At 34.8% G+C, this 17027-nt stretch overlaps 7 non-coding genes across 7 annotated transcripts; all 7 read left to right on the plus strand.

The window, feature by feature from the left end:
• Positions 1–2450: 2450 nt before the first annotated feature.
• TRNAS-GCU (transfer RNA serine (anticodon GCU)) lies at positions 2451–2532 on the plus strand. The gene has a single exon. It is a non-coding gene; the product is annotated as a tRNA-Ser (tRNA).
• A 431-nt stretch (positions 2533–2963) lies between these two features.
• On the plus strand, positions 2964–3045 carry TRNAS-GCU (transfer RNA serine (anticodon GCU)). Its single transcript has one exon. It is a non-coding gene; the product is annotated as a tRNA-Ser (tRNA).
• Positions 3046–5111: 2066 nt separating this feature from the next.
• Positions 5112–5193, plus strand: TRNAS-GCU (transfer RNA serine (anticodon GCU)). Its single transcript has one exon. It is a non-coding gene; the product is annotated as a tRNA-Ser (tRNA).
• A 3287-nt stretch (positions 5194–8480) lies between these two features.
• TRNAS-GCU (transfer RNA serine (anticodon GCU)) lies at positions 8481–8562 on the plus strand. The gene has a single exon. It is a non-coding gene; the product is annotated as a tRNA-Ser (tRNA).
• A 1641-nt stretch (positions 8563–10203) lies between these two features.
• TRNAS-GCU (transfer RNA serine (anticodon GCU)) lies at positions 10204–10285 on the plus strand. The gene has a single exon. It is a non-coding gene; the product is annotated as a tRNA-Ser (tRNA).
• Positions 10286–14396: 4111 nt separating this feature from the next.
• TRNAS-GCU (transfer RNA serine (anticodon GCU)) lies at positions 14397–14478 on the plus strand. Its single transcript has one exon. It is a non-coding gene; the product is annotated as a tRNA-Ser (tRNA).
• Positions 14479–14909: 431 nt separating this feature from the next.
• On the plus strand, positions 14910–14991 carry TRNAS-GCU (transfer RNA serine (anticodon GCU)). Its single transcript has one exon. It is a non-coding gene; the product is annotated as a tRNA-Ser (tRNA).
• Positions 14992–17027: the final 2036 nt, after the last annotated feature.

A 17027-nucleotide genomic window follows, 5' to 3' on the forward strand; every position in this document is an offset into this window, starting at 1 on the left:
GGATCAACATGATGGTGTAGTAGTTCACAAATATAGGTTACGTTTAAAGTAAAATAAATGTTTTTTAAGCAAAGGCTCACTTGAAAGTGGACTTGCTAACAAGCCTGTGATATTGATGAGAACACAACCAATAATGTATAAATAATTGATTTAAAACAAGACAAGTGGTGTCAGAAAACCCTTCTTTATTTGTGCCAGAATGACGAGGTGGCCGAGTGGTTAAGGTGATGAACTTCACTTCACTTCACATATGAAGCATTATTTGCAAAAATTCCATTTCCAAGCAAACAATTCCAAACCAACGAGGATGGGATTTGAACCCATGCATGCAGAGCACAATCCATTGTGCTCTCCATGCATGGGTTCAAATCCCATCCTCGTCGGTTTGGAATTGTTTGCTTGGAAATGGAATTTTTGCAAATAATGCTTCTTAAGTGAAGCTGACACTCAAATGTGAAAAATATACTAGTTCAATTAAGAAATCTACTTCAATGAACAATGCTTTTCATTAAAGACATTCATAGCACACATTAAGTGAAACTCTACCATTACTGTTATAGTAGAAGTCATGTCATTGGCCAGATGTGTATGTTATGATTTTTTGTCATTTGTGATGGATCAACATGCTGGTGTAGTAGTTCACAAATATAGGTTATGTTTAAAGTAAAATAAATGTTCCTTAAGCAAAGGCTCACTTGAAAGTGGAATTGCTAACAAGCCTGTGATATTGCTGAGAACACAACCAACAATGTACAAAGAATTGATTTAAAATATGACAAGTGGTGTCAGAAAACCCTTCTTTATTTGTGCCAGAAAGACGAGGTGGCCGAGTGGTTAAGGCGATGGACTGCTAATCAATTGTGCTCTGCACGCATAGATTCAAATCCCATCCTTGTTGGTTTGGAATTATATGCTTGGAAATGGAATTTTACAAATAATGCTTCATAAGTGAAGTGACACTCAAATGTCAAAAATAAACTAATTCAATTAAGAAATCTAGTTCAATGAACAATGCTTTTCATTAAAGACATACATAGAACACATTTAGGGAAAATCTACCATTACTGTTATAGGAGTGGTCATGTCATTGGCCAGATGTGTATGTTATGATTTTTTGTCGTTTGTGATGGATCAACATGATGGTGTAGTAGTTCACACATATAGGTTACGTTTAAAGTAAAATAAATGTTCTTTAAGCAAAGGCTCACTTGAAAGTGGACTTGTTAACAAGCCTGTGATATTGATGAGAACACAACCAATAATGTATAAATAATTGATTTAAAACAAGACAAGTGGTGTCAGAAAACCCTTCTTTATTTGTGCCAGAAAGACGAGGTGGCCGAGTGGTTAAGGCGATGGACTTCACTTCACTTATAAAACATTATTTGCAAAAATTCCATTTCCTAGCAAACAATTCCAAACCGATGAGGATGGGATTTGAACCCATGCATGCAGAGCACAATCCATTGTGCTCTGCATCCATGGGTTCAAATCCCATCCTCGTCGGTTTGGAATTATTTGCTTGGAAATGGAATTTTTGCAAATAATGCTTCATAAGTGAAGCAGACACTCAAATGTCAAAAATAAACTAGTTCAATTAAGAAATCTACTTCAATGAACAATGCTTTTCATTAAAGACATACATAGAACACATTTATTGAAAATCTACCATTACTGTTATAGTAGTAGTCATGTCATTGGCCAGATTTGTATGTTATAATTTTTTGTCGTTTGTGATGGATCAACATGATGGTGTAGTAGTTCACAAATATAAGTTACGTTTAAAGTAAAATAAATGTTCTTTAAGCAAAGGCTCAATTGAAAGTGGACTTGCTAACAAGCCTGTGATATTGCTGAGAACACAACCAACAATGTGTAAAGAAATGATTTAAAATATGACAAGTGGTGTCAGACAACACTTCTTTATTTGTGCCAGAAAGACGAGGTGGCCAAGTGGTTTAAGCGATGGACTGTTAATCCATTGTGCTCTGCATGCATGGGTTCAAATCCCATCTTTGTCGGTTTGGAATTGAATGCTTGAAATGGAATTTAACAAATAATGCATTATAAGTGAAGTGACACTCAAATATCAAAAATAAACTAATTCAATTAAGAAATCTACTTCAATGAACAATGCTTTTCATTAAAGACATACATAGCACACATTTTGTGAAAATCTACCATTACTGTTATAGTAGAAGTCATGTCATTGGCCAAAGGTGTATGTTATGATTTTTTGTCATTTGTGATGGATCAACATGATGGTGCAGTAGTTCACAAATATAGGTTACATTTCAAGTATATTAAATGTTCTTTAAGCAAAGGCTCACTTGAAAGTGGACTTGCTAACAAGCCTGTGATATTGATGAGAACACAACCAACAAAGTATAAAGAATTGATTTAAAATATGACAAGTGTTGTCCGAAAACCCTTCTTTTTTGTGCCAGAAAGACGAGGTGGCCGAGTGGTTAAGGCGATGGACTGCTAATCCATTGTGCTCTGCACGCATGAGTTCAAATCCCATCCTTGTCGGTTTGGAATTGTATGCTTGGAAATGGGATTTTACAAATAATGCTTCATAAGTGAAGCTGACACTCAAATTTCAAAAATAAACTAATTCAATTAAGAAATCTAGTTCAATGAACAACGCTTTTCATTAAAGACATACATAGCACACATTTAGCGAAAATCTACCATTACTGTTATAGTAGAAGTCATGTCATTGGCCTGATGTGTATGTTATGATTTTTTGTCATTTGTGATGGATCAACATGATGGTGCAGTAGTTCACAAATATAGGTTACATTTCAAGTAAAATAAATGTTCTTTAAGCAAAGGCTCACTTGAAAGTGGACTTGCTAACAAGCCTGTGATATTGATAAGAACACAACTAACAATGCATAAAGAATTGATTTAAAATATGACAAGTGGTGTCAGAAAACCCTTCTTTTTTGTGCCAGAAAGACGAGGTGGCCGAGTGGTTAAGGCGATGGACTGCTAATCCATTGTGCTCTGCACGCATGGGTTCAAATCCCATCCTCGTCGGTTTGGAATTGTTTGCTTGGAAATGGAATTTTGCAAATAATGCTTCATAAGTGAAGCTGACACTCAAAAGTCAAAAATAAACTAATTCAATTAAGAAATCTACTTCAATGAACAATGCTTTTCATTAAAGACATACATAGAACACATTTAGTGAAAATCTACCATTACTGTTATAGGAGTAGTCATGTCATTGGCCAGATGTGTATGTTATGATTTTTTGTTGTTTGTGATGGATCAACATGATGGTGTAGTAGTTCACAAATATAGGTTACGTTTAAAGTAAAATAAATGTTTTTAAGCAAAGGCTCACTTGAAAGTGGACTTGCTAACAAGCCTGTGATATTGATGAGAACACAACCAATAATGTATAAATAATTGATTTAAAACAAGACAAGTGGTGTCAGAAAACCCTTCTTTATTTGTGCCAGAAAGACGAGGTGGCCGAGTGGTTAAGGCGATGGACTTCACTTCACTTATAAAACATTATTTGCAAAAATTCCATTTCCTAGCAAACAATTCCAAACCGATAAGGATGGGATTTGAACCCATGCATGCAGAGCACAATCCATTGTGCTCTGCATCCATGTGTTCAAATCCCATCCTCGTCGGTTTGGAATTATTTGCTTGGAAATGGAATTTTTGCAAATAATGCTTCATAAGTGAAGCAGACACTCAAATGTCAAAAATAAACTAGTTCAATTAAGAAATCTACTTCAATGAACAATGCTTTTCATTAAAGACATACATAGAACACATTTAGTGAAAATCTACCATTACTGTTATAGTAGTCGTCATGTCATTGGCCAGATTTGTATGTTATGATTTTTTGTCGTTTGTGATGGATCAACATGATGGTGTAGTAGTTCACAAATATAAGTTACGTTTAAAGTAAAATAAATGTTCTTTAAGCAAAGGCTCACTTGAAAGTGGACTTACTAACAAGCCTGTGATATTGCTGAGAACACAACCAACAATGTGTAAAGAAATGATTTAAAATATGACAAGTGGTGTCAGACAACACTTCTTTATTTTTGCCAGAAAGACGAGGTGGCCGAGTGGTTTAGGCGATGGACTGCTAATCCATTGTCCTCTGCACGCATGGGTTCAAATCCCATCTTTATCGGTTTGGAATTGAATGCTTTGAAATGGAATTCAACAAATAATGCTTTATAAGTGAAGTGACACTCAAATGTCAAAAATAAACTAATTCAATTAAGAAATCTACTTCAATGAACAATGCTTTTCATTAAAGACATACATAGCACACATTTAGTGAAAATCTACCATTACTCTTATAGTAGAAGTCATGTCATTGGCCAGATGTGTATGTTATGATTTTTTGTCATTTGTGATGGATCAACATGCTGGTGTAGTAGTTCACAAATATAGGTTATGTTTAAAGTAAAATAAATGTTCCTTAAGCAAAGGCTCACTTGAAAGTGGAATTGCTAACAAGCCTGTGATATTGCTGAGAACACAACCAACAATGTACAAAGAATTGATTTAAAATATGACAAGTGGTGTCAGAAAACCCTTCTTTATTTGTGCCAGAAAGACGAGGTGGCCGAGTGGTTAAGGCGATGAACTGCTAATCCATTGTGCTCTGCACGCATGAATTCAAATCCCATCCTTGTCGGTTTGGAATTATATGCTTGGAAATGGAATTTTACAAATAATGCTTTATAAGTGAAGTGACACTCAAATGTCAAAAATAAACTAATTCAATTATGAAATCTACTTCAATGAACAATGCTTTTCATTAAAGACATACATAGCACACATTTAGTGAAAATCTACGATTACTGTTATAGTAGAAGTCATGTCATTGGCCAGATGTGTATGTTATGATTTTTTGTCATTTGTGATGGATCAACATGATGGTGCAGTAGTTCACAAATATAGGTTACATTTCAAGTATATTAAATGTTCTTTAATCAAAGGCTCACTTGAAAGTGGACTTGCTAACAAGCCTGTGATATTGATGAGAACACAACCAACAAAGTATAAAGAATTGATTTAAAATATGACAAGTGTTGTCCGAAAACCCTTCTATTTTGTGCCAGAAAGACGAGGTGGCCGAGTGGTTAAGGCGATGGACTGCTAATCCATTGTGCTCTGCACGCATGGGTTCAAATCCCATCCTCGTCGGTTTGGAATTGTTTGCTTGGAAATGGAATTTTGCAAATAATGCTTCATAAGTGAAGCTGACACTCAAAAGTCAAAAATAAACTAATTCAATTAAGAAATCTACTTCAATGAACAATGCTTTTCATTAAAGACATACATAGAACACATTTAGTGAAAATCTACCATTACTGTTATAGGAGTAGTCATGTCATTGGCCAGATGTGTATTTTATGATTTTTTGTCGTTTGTGATGGATCAACATGATGGTGTAGTAGTTCACAAATATAGGTTACGTTTAAAGTAAAATAAATGTTTTTTAAGCAAAGGCTCACTTGAAAGTGGACTTGCTAACAAGCCTGTGATATTGATGAGAACACAACCAATAATGTATAAATAATTGATTTAAAACAAGACAAGTGGTGTCAGAAAACCCTTCTTTATTTGTGCCAGAATGACGAGGTGGCCGAGTGGTTAAGGTGATGAACTTCACTTCACTTCACAAATGAAGCATTATTTGCAAAAATTCCATTTCCAAGCAAACAATTCCAAACCAACGAGGATGGGATTTGAACCCATGCATGCAGAGCACAATCCATTGTGCTCTCCATGCATGGGTTCAAATCCCATCCTCGTCGGTTTTGAATTGTTTGCTTGGAAATGGAATTTTTGCAAATAATGCTTCTTAAGTGAAGCTGACACTCAAATGTGAAAAATATACTAGTTCAATTAAGAAATCTACTTCAATGAACAATGCTTTTCATTAAAGACATTCATAGCACACATTAAGTGAAAATCTACCATTACTGTTATAGTAGAAGTCATGTCATTGGCCAGATGTGTATGTTATGATTTTTTGTCATTTGTGATGGATCAACATGCTGGTGTAGTAGTTCACAAATATAGGTTATGTTTAAAGTAAAATAAATGTTCCTTAAGCAAAGGCTCACTTGAAAGTGGAATTGCTAACAAGCCTGTGATATTGCTGAGAACACAACCAACAATGTACAAAGAATTGATTTAAAATATGACAAGTGGTGTCAGAAAACCCTTCTTTATTTGTGCCAGAAAGACGAGGTGGCCGAGTGGTTAAGGCGATGGACTGCTAATCAATTGTGCTCTGCACGTATAGATTCAAATCCCATCCTTGTTGGTTTGGAATTATATGCTTGGAAATGGAATTTTACAAATAATGCTTCATAAGTGAAGTGACACTCAAATGTCAAAAATAAACTAATTCAATTAAGAAATCTAGTTCAATGAACAATGCTTTTCATTAAAGACATACATAGAACACATTTAGGGAAAATCTACCATTACTGTTATAGGAGTAGTCATGTCATTGGCCAGATGTGTATGTTATGATTTTTTGTCGTTTGTGATGGATCAACATGATGGTGTAGTAGTTCACACATATAGGTTACGTTTAAAGTAAAATAAATGTTCTTTAAGCAAAGGCTCACTTGAAAGTGGACTTGCTAACAAGCCTGTGATATTGATGAGAACACAACCAATAATGTATAAATAATTGATTTAAAACAAGACAAGTGGTGTCAGAAAACCCTTCTTTATTTGTGCCAGAAAGACGAGGTGGCCGAGTGGTTAAGGCGATGGACTTCACTTCACTTATAAAACATTATTTGCAAAAATTCCATTTCCTAGCAAACAATTCCAAACCGATGAGGATGGGATTTGAACCCATGCATGCAGAGCACAATCCATTGTGCTCTGCATCCATGGGTTCAAATCCCATCCTCGTCGGTTTGGAATTATTTGCTTGGAAATGGAATTTTTGCAAATAATGCTTCATAAGTGAAGCAGACACTCAAATGTCAAAAATAAACTAGTTCAATTAAGAAATCTACTTCAATGAACAATGCTTTTCATTAAAGACATACATAGAACACATTTATTGAAAATCTACCATTACTGTTATAGTAGTAGTCATGTCATTGGCCAGATTTGTATGTTATAATTTTTTGTCGTTTGTGATGGATCAACATGATGGTGTAGTAGTTCACAAATCTAAGTTACGTTTAAAGTAAAATAAATGTTCTTTAAGCAAAGGCTCAATTGAAAGTGGACTTGCTAACAAGCCTGTGATATTGCTGAGAACACAACCAACAATGTGTAAAGAAATGATTTAAAATATGACAAGTGGTGTCAGACAACACTTCTTTATTTGTGCCAGAAAGACGAGGTGGCCAAGTGGTTTAAGCGATGGACTGTTAATCCATTGTGCTCTGCATGCATGGGTTCAAATCCCATCTTTGTCGGTTTGGAATTGAATGCTTGAAATGGAATTTAACAAATAATGCATTATAAGTGAAGTGACACTCAAATATCAAAAATAAACTAATTCAATTAAGAAATCTACTTAATTGAACAATGCTTTTCATTAAAGACATACATAGCACACATTTTGTGAAAATCTACCATTACTGTTATAGTAGAAGTCATGTCATTGGCCAAAGGTGTTATGATTTTTTGTCGTGTGTGATGAATCAACATGATGGTGTTCACAAATATAGGTTATGTCTAAAGTAAAATAAATGTTCTTTAAGCAAAGGCTCACTTGAATGTGGACATGCTAACAAGCCTGTGATATTGATGAGAACACAACCAATAATGTATAAAGAATTGATTTAAAACAAGACAAGTGGTGTCAGAAAACCCTTCTTTATTTGTGCCAGAATGACGAGGTGGCCGAGTGGTTAAGGCAATGAACTTCACTTCACTTCACATATGAAGCATTATTTGCAAAAATTCCATTTCCAAGCAAACACATCCAAACCAACGAGGATGGGATTTGAACCCATGCATGCAGAGCACAATCCATTGTGCTCTCCATGCATGGGTTCAAATCCCATCCTCGTCGGTTTGGAATTGTTTGCTTGGAAATGGAATTTTTGCAAATAATGCTTCTTAAGTGAAGCTGACACTCAAATGTCAAAAATATACTAGTTCAATTAAGAAATCTACTTCAATGAACAATGCTTTTCATTAAAGACTTTCATAGCACACATTTAGGGAAAAACTACCATTACTGTTATAGTAGAAGTCATGTCATTGGCCAAATGTGTAAGTTATGATTTTTTGTCATTTGTGATGGATCAACATGATGGTGTAGTAGTTCACAAATATAGGTTACATTTAAAGTAAAATAAATGTTATTTAAGCAAAGGCTCACTTGAAAGTGGACTTGCTAACAAGCCTGTGATATTGATGAGAACACAACCAACAAAGTATAAAGAATTGATTTAAAATATGAAAAGTGGTGTCTCGAAAACCCATCTTTTTTGAGCCAGAAAGACGAGGTGGCCGAGTGGTTAAGGCGATGGACTGCTAATCCATTGTGCTCTGCACGCATGGGTTCAAATCCCATCCTCGTCGGTTGGGAATTGTTTGCTTGGAAATGGAATTTTGCAAATAATGCTTCATAAGTGAAGCTGACACTCAAAAGTCAAAAATAAACTCATTCAATTAAGAAATCTACTTCAATGAACAATGCTTTTCATTAAAGACATACATAGAACACATTTAGTGAAAATCTACCATTACTGTTATAGTAGAAGTCATGTCATTGGCCAAAGGTGTTATGATTTTTTGTCGTGTGTGATGAATCAACATGATGGTGTTCACAAATATAGGTTATGTCTAAAGTAAAATAAATGTTCTTTAAGCAAAGGCTCACTTGAATGTGGACATGCTAACAAGCCTGTGATATTGATGAGAACACAACCAATAATGTATAAAGAATTGATTTAAAACAAGACAAGTGGTGTCAGAAAACCCTTCTTTATTTGTGCCAGAATGACGAGGTGGCCGAGTGGTTAAGGCAATGGACTTCACTTCACTTCACATATGAAGCATTATTTGCAAAAATTCCATTTCCAAGCAAACAATTCCAAACCAACGAGGATGGGATTTGAACCCATGCATGCAGAGCACAATCCATTGTGCTCTCCATGCATGGGTTCAAATCCCATCCTCGTCGGTTGGGAATTGTTTGCTTGGAAATGGAATTTTGCAAATAATGCTTCATAAGTGAAGCTGACACTCAAAAGTCAAAAATAAACTCATTCAATTAAGAAATCTACTTCAATGAACAATGCTTTTCATTAAAGACATACATAGAACACATTTAGTGAAAATCTACCATTACTGTTATAGTAGAAGTCATGTCATTGGCCAAAGGTGTTATGATTTTTTGTCGTGTGTGATGAATCAACATGATGGTGTTCACAAATATAGGTTATGTCTAAAGTAAAATAAATGTTCTTTAAGCAAAGGCTCACTTGAATGTGGACATGCTAACAAGCCTGTGATATTGATGAGAACACAACCAATAATGTATAAAGAATTGATTTAAAACAAGACAAGTGGTGTCAGAAAACCCTTCTTTATTTGTGCCAGAATGACGAGGTGGCCGAGTGGTTAAGGCAATGAACTTCACTTCACTTCACATATGAAGCATTATTTGCAAAAATTCCATTTCCAAGCAAACAATTCCAAACCAACGAGGATGGGATTTGAACCCATGCATGCAGAGCACAATCCATTGTGCTCTCCATGCATGGGTTCAAATCCCATCCTCGTCGGTTTGGAATTGTTTGCTTGGAAATGGAATTTTTGCAAATAATGCTTCTTAAGTGAAGCTGACACTCAAATGTCAAAAATATACTAGTTCAATTAAGAAATCTACTTCAATGAACAATGCTTTTCATTAAAGACTTTCATAGCACACATTTAGGGAAAAACTACCATTACTGTTATAGTAGAAGTCATGTCATTGGCCAAATGTGTAAGTTATGATTTTTTGTCATTTGTGATGGATCAACATGATGGTGTAGTAGTTCACAAATATAGGTTATGTTTAAAGTAAAATAAATGTTATTTAAGCAAAGGCTCACTTGAAAGTGGAATTGCTAACAAGCCTGTGATATTGCTGAGAACACAACCAACAATGTATAAAGAATTGATTTAAAATATGACAAGTGGTGTCAGAAAACCCTTCTTTATTTGTGCCAGAAAGACGAGGTGGCCGAGTGGTTAAGGTGATGGACTGCTAATCCATTGTGCTCTGCACGCATGGGTTCAAATCCCATCCTCGTCGGTTGGGAATTGTTTGCTTGGAAATAGAATTTTGCAAATAATGCTTCATAAGTGAAGCTCACACTCAAAAGTCAAAAATAAACTAATTCAATTAAGAAATCTACTTCAATGAACAATGCTTTTCATTAAAGACATACATAGCACACATTTAGTGAAAATCTACCATTACTGTTATAGTAGAAGTCATGTCATTGGCCAGATGTGTATGTTATGATTTTTAGTCATTTGTGATGGATCAACATGCTGGTGTAGTAGTTCACAAATATAGGTTATGTTTAAAGTAAAATAAATGTTCTTTAAGCAATGGCTCACTTGAAAGTGGAATTGCTAACAAGCCTGTGATAATGCTGAGAACACAACCAACATTGTATAAAGAATTGATTTAAAATATGACAAGTGGTGTCAGAAAACCCTTCTTTATTTGTGCCAGAAAGACGAGGTGGCCGAGTGGTTAAGGCGATGGACTGCTAATCCATTGTGCTCTGCACGCATGGATTCAAATCCCATCCTTGTCGGTTTGGAATTATATGCTTGGAAATGGAATTTTACAAATAATGCTTCATAAGTGAAGTGACACTCAAATGTCAAAAATAAACTACTTCAATTAAGAAATCTAGTTCAATGAACAATGCTTTTCATTAAAGACATACATAGAACACATTTAGTGAAAATCTACCATTACTGTTATAGGAGTAGTCATGTCATTGGCCAGATGTGTATGTTATGATTTTTTGTCGTTTGTGATGGATCAACATGATGGTGTAGTAGTTCACAAATATAGGTTACGTTTAAAGTAAAATAAATGTTCTTTAAGCAAAGGCTCACTTGAAAGTGGACTTGCTAACAAGCCTGTGATATTGATGAGAACACAACCAATAATGTATAAATAATTGATTTAAAACAAGACAAGTGGTGTCAGAAAACCCTTCTTTATTTGTGCCAGAAAGACGAAGTGGCCGAGTGGTTAAGGCGATGGACTTCACTTCACTTATGAAACATTATTTGCAAAAATTCCATTTCCTAGCAAACAATTTCAAACCGATGAGGATGGGATTTGAACCCATGCGTGCAGAGCACTATACATTGTGCTCTGCATCCATGGGTTCAAATCCCATCCTCGTCGGTTTGGAATTATTTGCTTGGAAATGGAATTTTTGCAAATAATGCTTCATAAGTGAAGTGACACTCAAATGTCAAAAATAAACTAATTCAATTAAGAAATCTACTTCAATGAACAATGCTTTTCATTAAAGACATACATAGCACATATTTAGTGAAAATCTACCATTACTGTTATAGTAGAAGTCATGTCATTGGCCAGATGTGTATGTTATGATTTTTTGTCGTTTGTGATGGATCAACATGCTGGTGTAGTAGTTCACAAATATAGGTTATGTTTAAAGTAAAATAAATGTTCTTTAAGCAAAGGCTAACTTGAAAGTGGAATTGCTAACAAGCCTGTGATATTGCTGAGAACACAACCAACAATGTATAAAGAATTGATTTAAAATATGACAAGTGGTGTCAGAAAACCCTTCTTTATTTGTGCCAGAAAGACGAGCTGGCCGAGTGGTTAAGGCGATGGGCTGCTAATCCTTTGTGCTATGCACGCATGGGTTCAAATCTCATCCTTGTTGGTTTGGAATTGTATGCTTGGAAATAAAATTTTACAAATATTGCTTCATAAGTGAAGCTGACACTCAAAAGTCAAAAATAAACTAATTCAATTAAGAAATCTACTTCAATGAACAATGCTTTTCATTAAAGACATACATAGAACACATTTAGTGAAAATCTACCATTACTGTTATAGGAGTAGTCATGTAATTGGCCAGATGTGTATGTTATGATTTTTGGTCGTTTGTGATGGATCAACATGCTGGTGTAGTAGTTCACAAATATAGGTTATTTTAAAGTAAAATAAATGTTCTTTAAGCAAAGGCTCACTTGAAAGTGGAATTGCTAACAAGCCTGTGATATTGCTGAGAACACAACCAACAATGTATAAAGAATTGATTTAAAATATGACAAGTTTTGTCAGAAAACCCTTCTTTATTTGTGCAAGAAAGACGAGCTGGCCGAGTGGTTAAGGCGATGGACTGCTAATTCATTGTGCTTTGCACGCATGGGTTCAAATCCCATCTCTGTTGGTATGGAATTGTATGCTTGGAAATGGAATTTTATAAATAATGCTTCATAAGTGAAGTGACACTAAAATGTCAAAAATAAACTAATTCAATTAAGAAATCTACTTCAATGAACAATGATTTTCATTAAAGACATACATAGCACACATTTAGTGAAAATCTACCATTACTGTTAAAGTAGAAGTCATGTCATTGGCCAGATGTGTATGTTATGATTTTTTGTCATTTGTGATGGATCAACATGATGGTGCAGTAGTTCACAAATATAGGTTACATTTCAAGTAAAATAAATGTTCTTTAAGCAAAGGCTCACTTGAAAGTGGACTTGCTAACAAGCCTGTGATATTGCTGAGAACACAACCAACAATGTGTAAAGAAATGATTGAAAATATGACAAGTGGTGTCAGACAACACTTCTTTATTTGTGCCAGAAAGACGAGGTGGCCGAGTGGTTTAGGCGATGGACTGCTAATTCTTTGTGCTCTGCACGCATGGTTTCAAATCCCATCTTTATCGGTTTGGAATTGAATGCTTTGAAATGGAATTTAACAAATAATGCTTCATAAGTGAAGTGACACTCAAATGTCAAAAATAAACTAATTCATTTAAGAAATCTTCTTCAATGAACAATGCTTTTCATTAAAGACATACATAGAACACATTAAGTGAAAATCTACCATTACTGTTATAGTAGAAGTCATGTCATTGGCCAAAGGTGTATGTTATGTTTTTTTGTCGTGTGTGATGGATCAACATGATGGTGTTCACAAATATAGGTTATGTCTAAAGTAAAATAAATGTTCTTTAAGCAAAGGCTCACTTGAATGTGGACATGCCAACAAGCCTGTGATATTGATGAGAACACAACCAATAATGTATAAAGAATTGATTTAAAACAAGACAAGTGGTGTCAGAAAACCCTTCTTTTATGTGCCAGAAAGACGAGGTGGCCGAGTGGTTAAGGTGATGGACTGCTCATCCATTGTGCTCTGCACGCATGGGTTCAAATCTCATCCTTGTTGGTTTGGAATTGTATGCTTGGAAATAGAATTTTACAAATATTGCTTCATAAGTGAAGCTGACACTCAAAAGTCAAAAATAAACTAATTCAATTAAGAAATCTACTTCAATGAACAATGCTTTTCATTAAAGACATACATAGAACACATTTAGTGAAAATCTACCATTACTGTTATAGGAGTAGTCATGTAATTGGCCAGATGTGTATGTTATGATTTTTGGTCGTTTGTGATTGATCAACATGATGGTGTAGTAGTTCACAAATATAGGTTATTTTAAAGTAAAATAAATGTTCTTTAAGCAAAGGCTCACTTGAAAGTGGACTTGCTAACAAGCCTGTGATATTGATGAGAACACAACCAACAATGTATAAAGAATTGATTTAAATTATGACAACTGGTGTCAGAAAACCCTTCTTTTTTGTGCCAGAAAGACGAGGTGGCCGAGTGGTTAAGGCGATGGACTGCTAAGCCATTGTGCTCTGCACGCATGGGTTCAAATCTCATCCTTGTCGGTTTGGAATTGTATGCTTGGAAATAGAATTTTACAAATATTGCTTCATAAGTGAAGTGACACTCAAATGTCAAAAATAAACTAATTCAATTAAGAAATCTACTTCAATGAACAATGCTTTTCATTAAAGATATACATAGAACACATTTAGTGAAAATCTACCATTACTGTTATAGTAGAAGTCATGTCATTGGCCAGATGTGTATGTTATGATTTTTTGTCATTTGTGATGGATCAACATGCTGGTGCAGTAGTTCACAAATATAGGTTACATTTCAAGTAAAAAAAATGTGCTTTAAGCAAAGGCTCACTTGAAAGTGGACTTGCTAACAAGCCTGTGATATTGATGAGAACACAACCAACAATGTATAAAGAATTGATTTAAAATATGACAAGTGGTGTCAGAAAACCCTTCTTTATTTGTGCCAGAAAGACGAGGTGGCCGAGTGGTTAAAGCGATGGACTGCTAATCCATTGTGCTCTGCACGCATGGGTTCAAATCCCATCCTTGTCGGTTTGGAATTGTATGCTTGGAAATAGAATTTTACAAATAATGCTTCATAAGTGAAGTGACACTCAAATGTCATAAATAAACTAATTCAATTAAGAAATCTACTTCAATGAACAATGATTTTCATTAAAGACATACATAGAACACATTTATTGAAAATCTACCATTACTGTTATAGGAGTAGTCATGTCATTGGCCCGATGTGTATGTTATGATTTTATGTCGTTTGTGATGGATCAACATGCTGGTGTAGTAGTTCACAAATATAGGTTATGTTTAAAGTAAAATAAATGTTCTTTAAGCAAAGGCTCACTTGAAAGTGGAATTGCTAACAAGCCTGTGATATTGCTGAGAACACAACCAACAATGTATAAAGAATTGATTTAAAATATGACAAGTGGTGTCAGAAAACCCTTCTTTATTTGTGCCAGAAAGACGAGGTGGCCGAGTGGTTAAGGCGATGGACTGCTAATCCATTGTGCTCTGCACGCATGGGTTCAAATCCCATCCCTGTCGGATTGGAATTGTATGCTTGGAAATGGAATTTTACAAATAATGCTTCATAAGTGAAGTGACTCTCAAATGTCAAAAATAAACTAATTCAATTAAGAAATCTACTTCAATTAACAATGCTTTTCATTAAAGACATACATAGCAGACATTTAGTGAAAATCTACCATTACTGTTATAGTAGAAGTCATGTCATTGGCCAGATGTGTATGTTATGATTTTTTGTCATTTGTGATGTATCAACATGATGGTTCAGTAGTTCACAATTATAGGTTACATTTCAAGTAAAATAAATATTCTTTAAGCAAAGGCTCACTTGAAAGTGGACTTGCTAACAAGCCTGTGATATTGATGAGAACACAACCAACAATGTAAAAAGAATTGATTTAAAATATGACAAGTGGTGTCAGAAAACCCTTCTGTTTTGTGCCAGAAAGACGAGTTGGCCGAGTGGTTAAGGCGATGGACTGCTAATCCATTGTGCTCTGCACGCATGGGTTCAAATCTCATCCTTGTCGGTTTGGAATTGTATGCTTGGAAATAGAATTTTACAAATATTGCTTCATAAGTGAAGTGACACTCAAATGTCAAAAATAAACTAATTCAATTAAGAAATCTACTTCAATGAACAATGCTTTTCATTAAAGATATACATAGAACACATTTAGTGAAAATCTACCATTACTGTTATAGTAGAAGTCATGTCATTGGCCAAATGTGTATGTTATGATTTTTTGTCGTTTGTGATGGATCAACATGCTGGTGTAGTAGTTCACAAATATTGGTTATTTTAAAGTAAAATAAATGTTCTTTAAGCAAAGGCTCACTTGAAAGTGGAATTGCTAACAAGCCTGTGATATTGCTGAGAACACAACCAACAATGTATAAAGAATTGATTTAAAATATGACAAGTTTTGTCAGAAAACCCTTCTTGATTTGTGCAAGAAAGACGAGCTGGCCGAGTGGTTAAGGCGATGGACTGCTAATCCATTGTGCTTTGCACGCATGGGTTCAAATCCCATCTCTGTTGGTTTGGAATTGTATGCTTGGAAATGGAATTTTATAAATAATGCTTCATAAGTGAAGTGACACTAAAATGTCAAAAATAAACTAATTCAATTAAGAAATCTACTTCAATGAACAATGATTTTCATTAAAGACATACATAGCACACATTTAGTGAAAATCTACCATTACTGTTAAAGTAGAAGTCATGTCATTGGCCAGATGTGTATGTTATGATTTTTTGTCATTTGTGATGGATCAACATGATGGTGCAGTAGTTCACAAATATAGGTTACATTTCAAGTAAAATAAATGTTCTTTAAGCAAAGGCTCACTTGAAAGTGGACTTGCTAACAAGCCTGTGATATTGCTGAGAACACAACCAACAATGTGTAAAGAAATGATTGAAAATATGACAAGTGGTGTCAGACAACACTTCTTTATTTGTGCCAGAAAGACGAGGTGGCCGAGTGGTTTAGGCGATGGACTGCTAATCCTTTGTGCTCTGCACGCATGGTTTCAAATCCCATCTTTATCGGTTTGGAATTGAATGCTTTGAAATGGAATTTAACAAATAATGCTTCATAAGTGAAGTGACACTCAAATGTCAAAAATAAACTAATTCATTTAAGAAATCTTCTTCAATGAACAATGCTTTTCATTAAAGACATACATAGAACACATTAAGTGAAAATCTACCATTACTGTTATAGTAGAAGTCATGTCATTGGCCAAAGGTGTATGTTATGATTTTTTGTCGTGTGTGATGGATCAACATGATGGTGTTCACAAATATAGGTTATGTCTAAAGTAAAATAAATGTTCTTTAAGCAAAGGCTCACTTGAATGTGGACATGCCAACAAGCCTGTGATATTGATGAGAACACAACCAATAATGTATAAAGAATTGATTTAAAACAAGACAAGTGGTGTCAGAAAACCCTTCTTTTATGTGCCAGAAAGACGAGGTGGCCGAGTGGTTAAGGTGATGGACTGCTCATCCATTGTGCTCTGCACGCATGGGTTCAAATCTCATC

The sequence above is a fragment of the Taudactylus pleione genome, unplaced genomic scaffold (assembly GCF_031769625.1).
Source record: "Taudactylus pleione unplaced genomic scaffold, aTauple2 ptg000619l, whole genome shotgun sequence".
Classification (NCBI taxonomy): domain Eukaryota; kingdom Metazoa; phylum Chordata; class Amphibia; order Anura; family Myobatrachidae; genus Taudactylus; species Taudactylus pleione.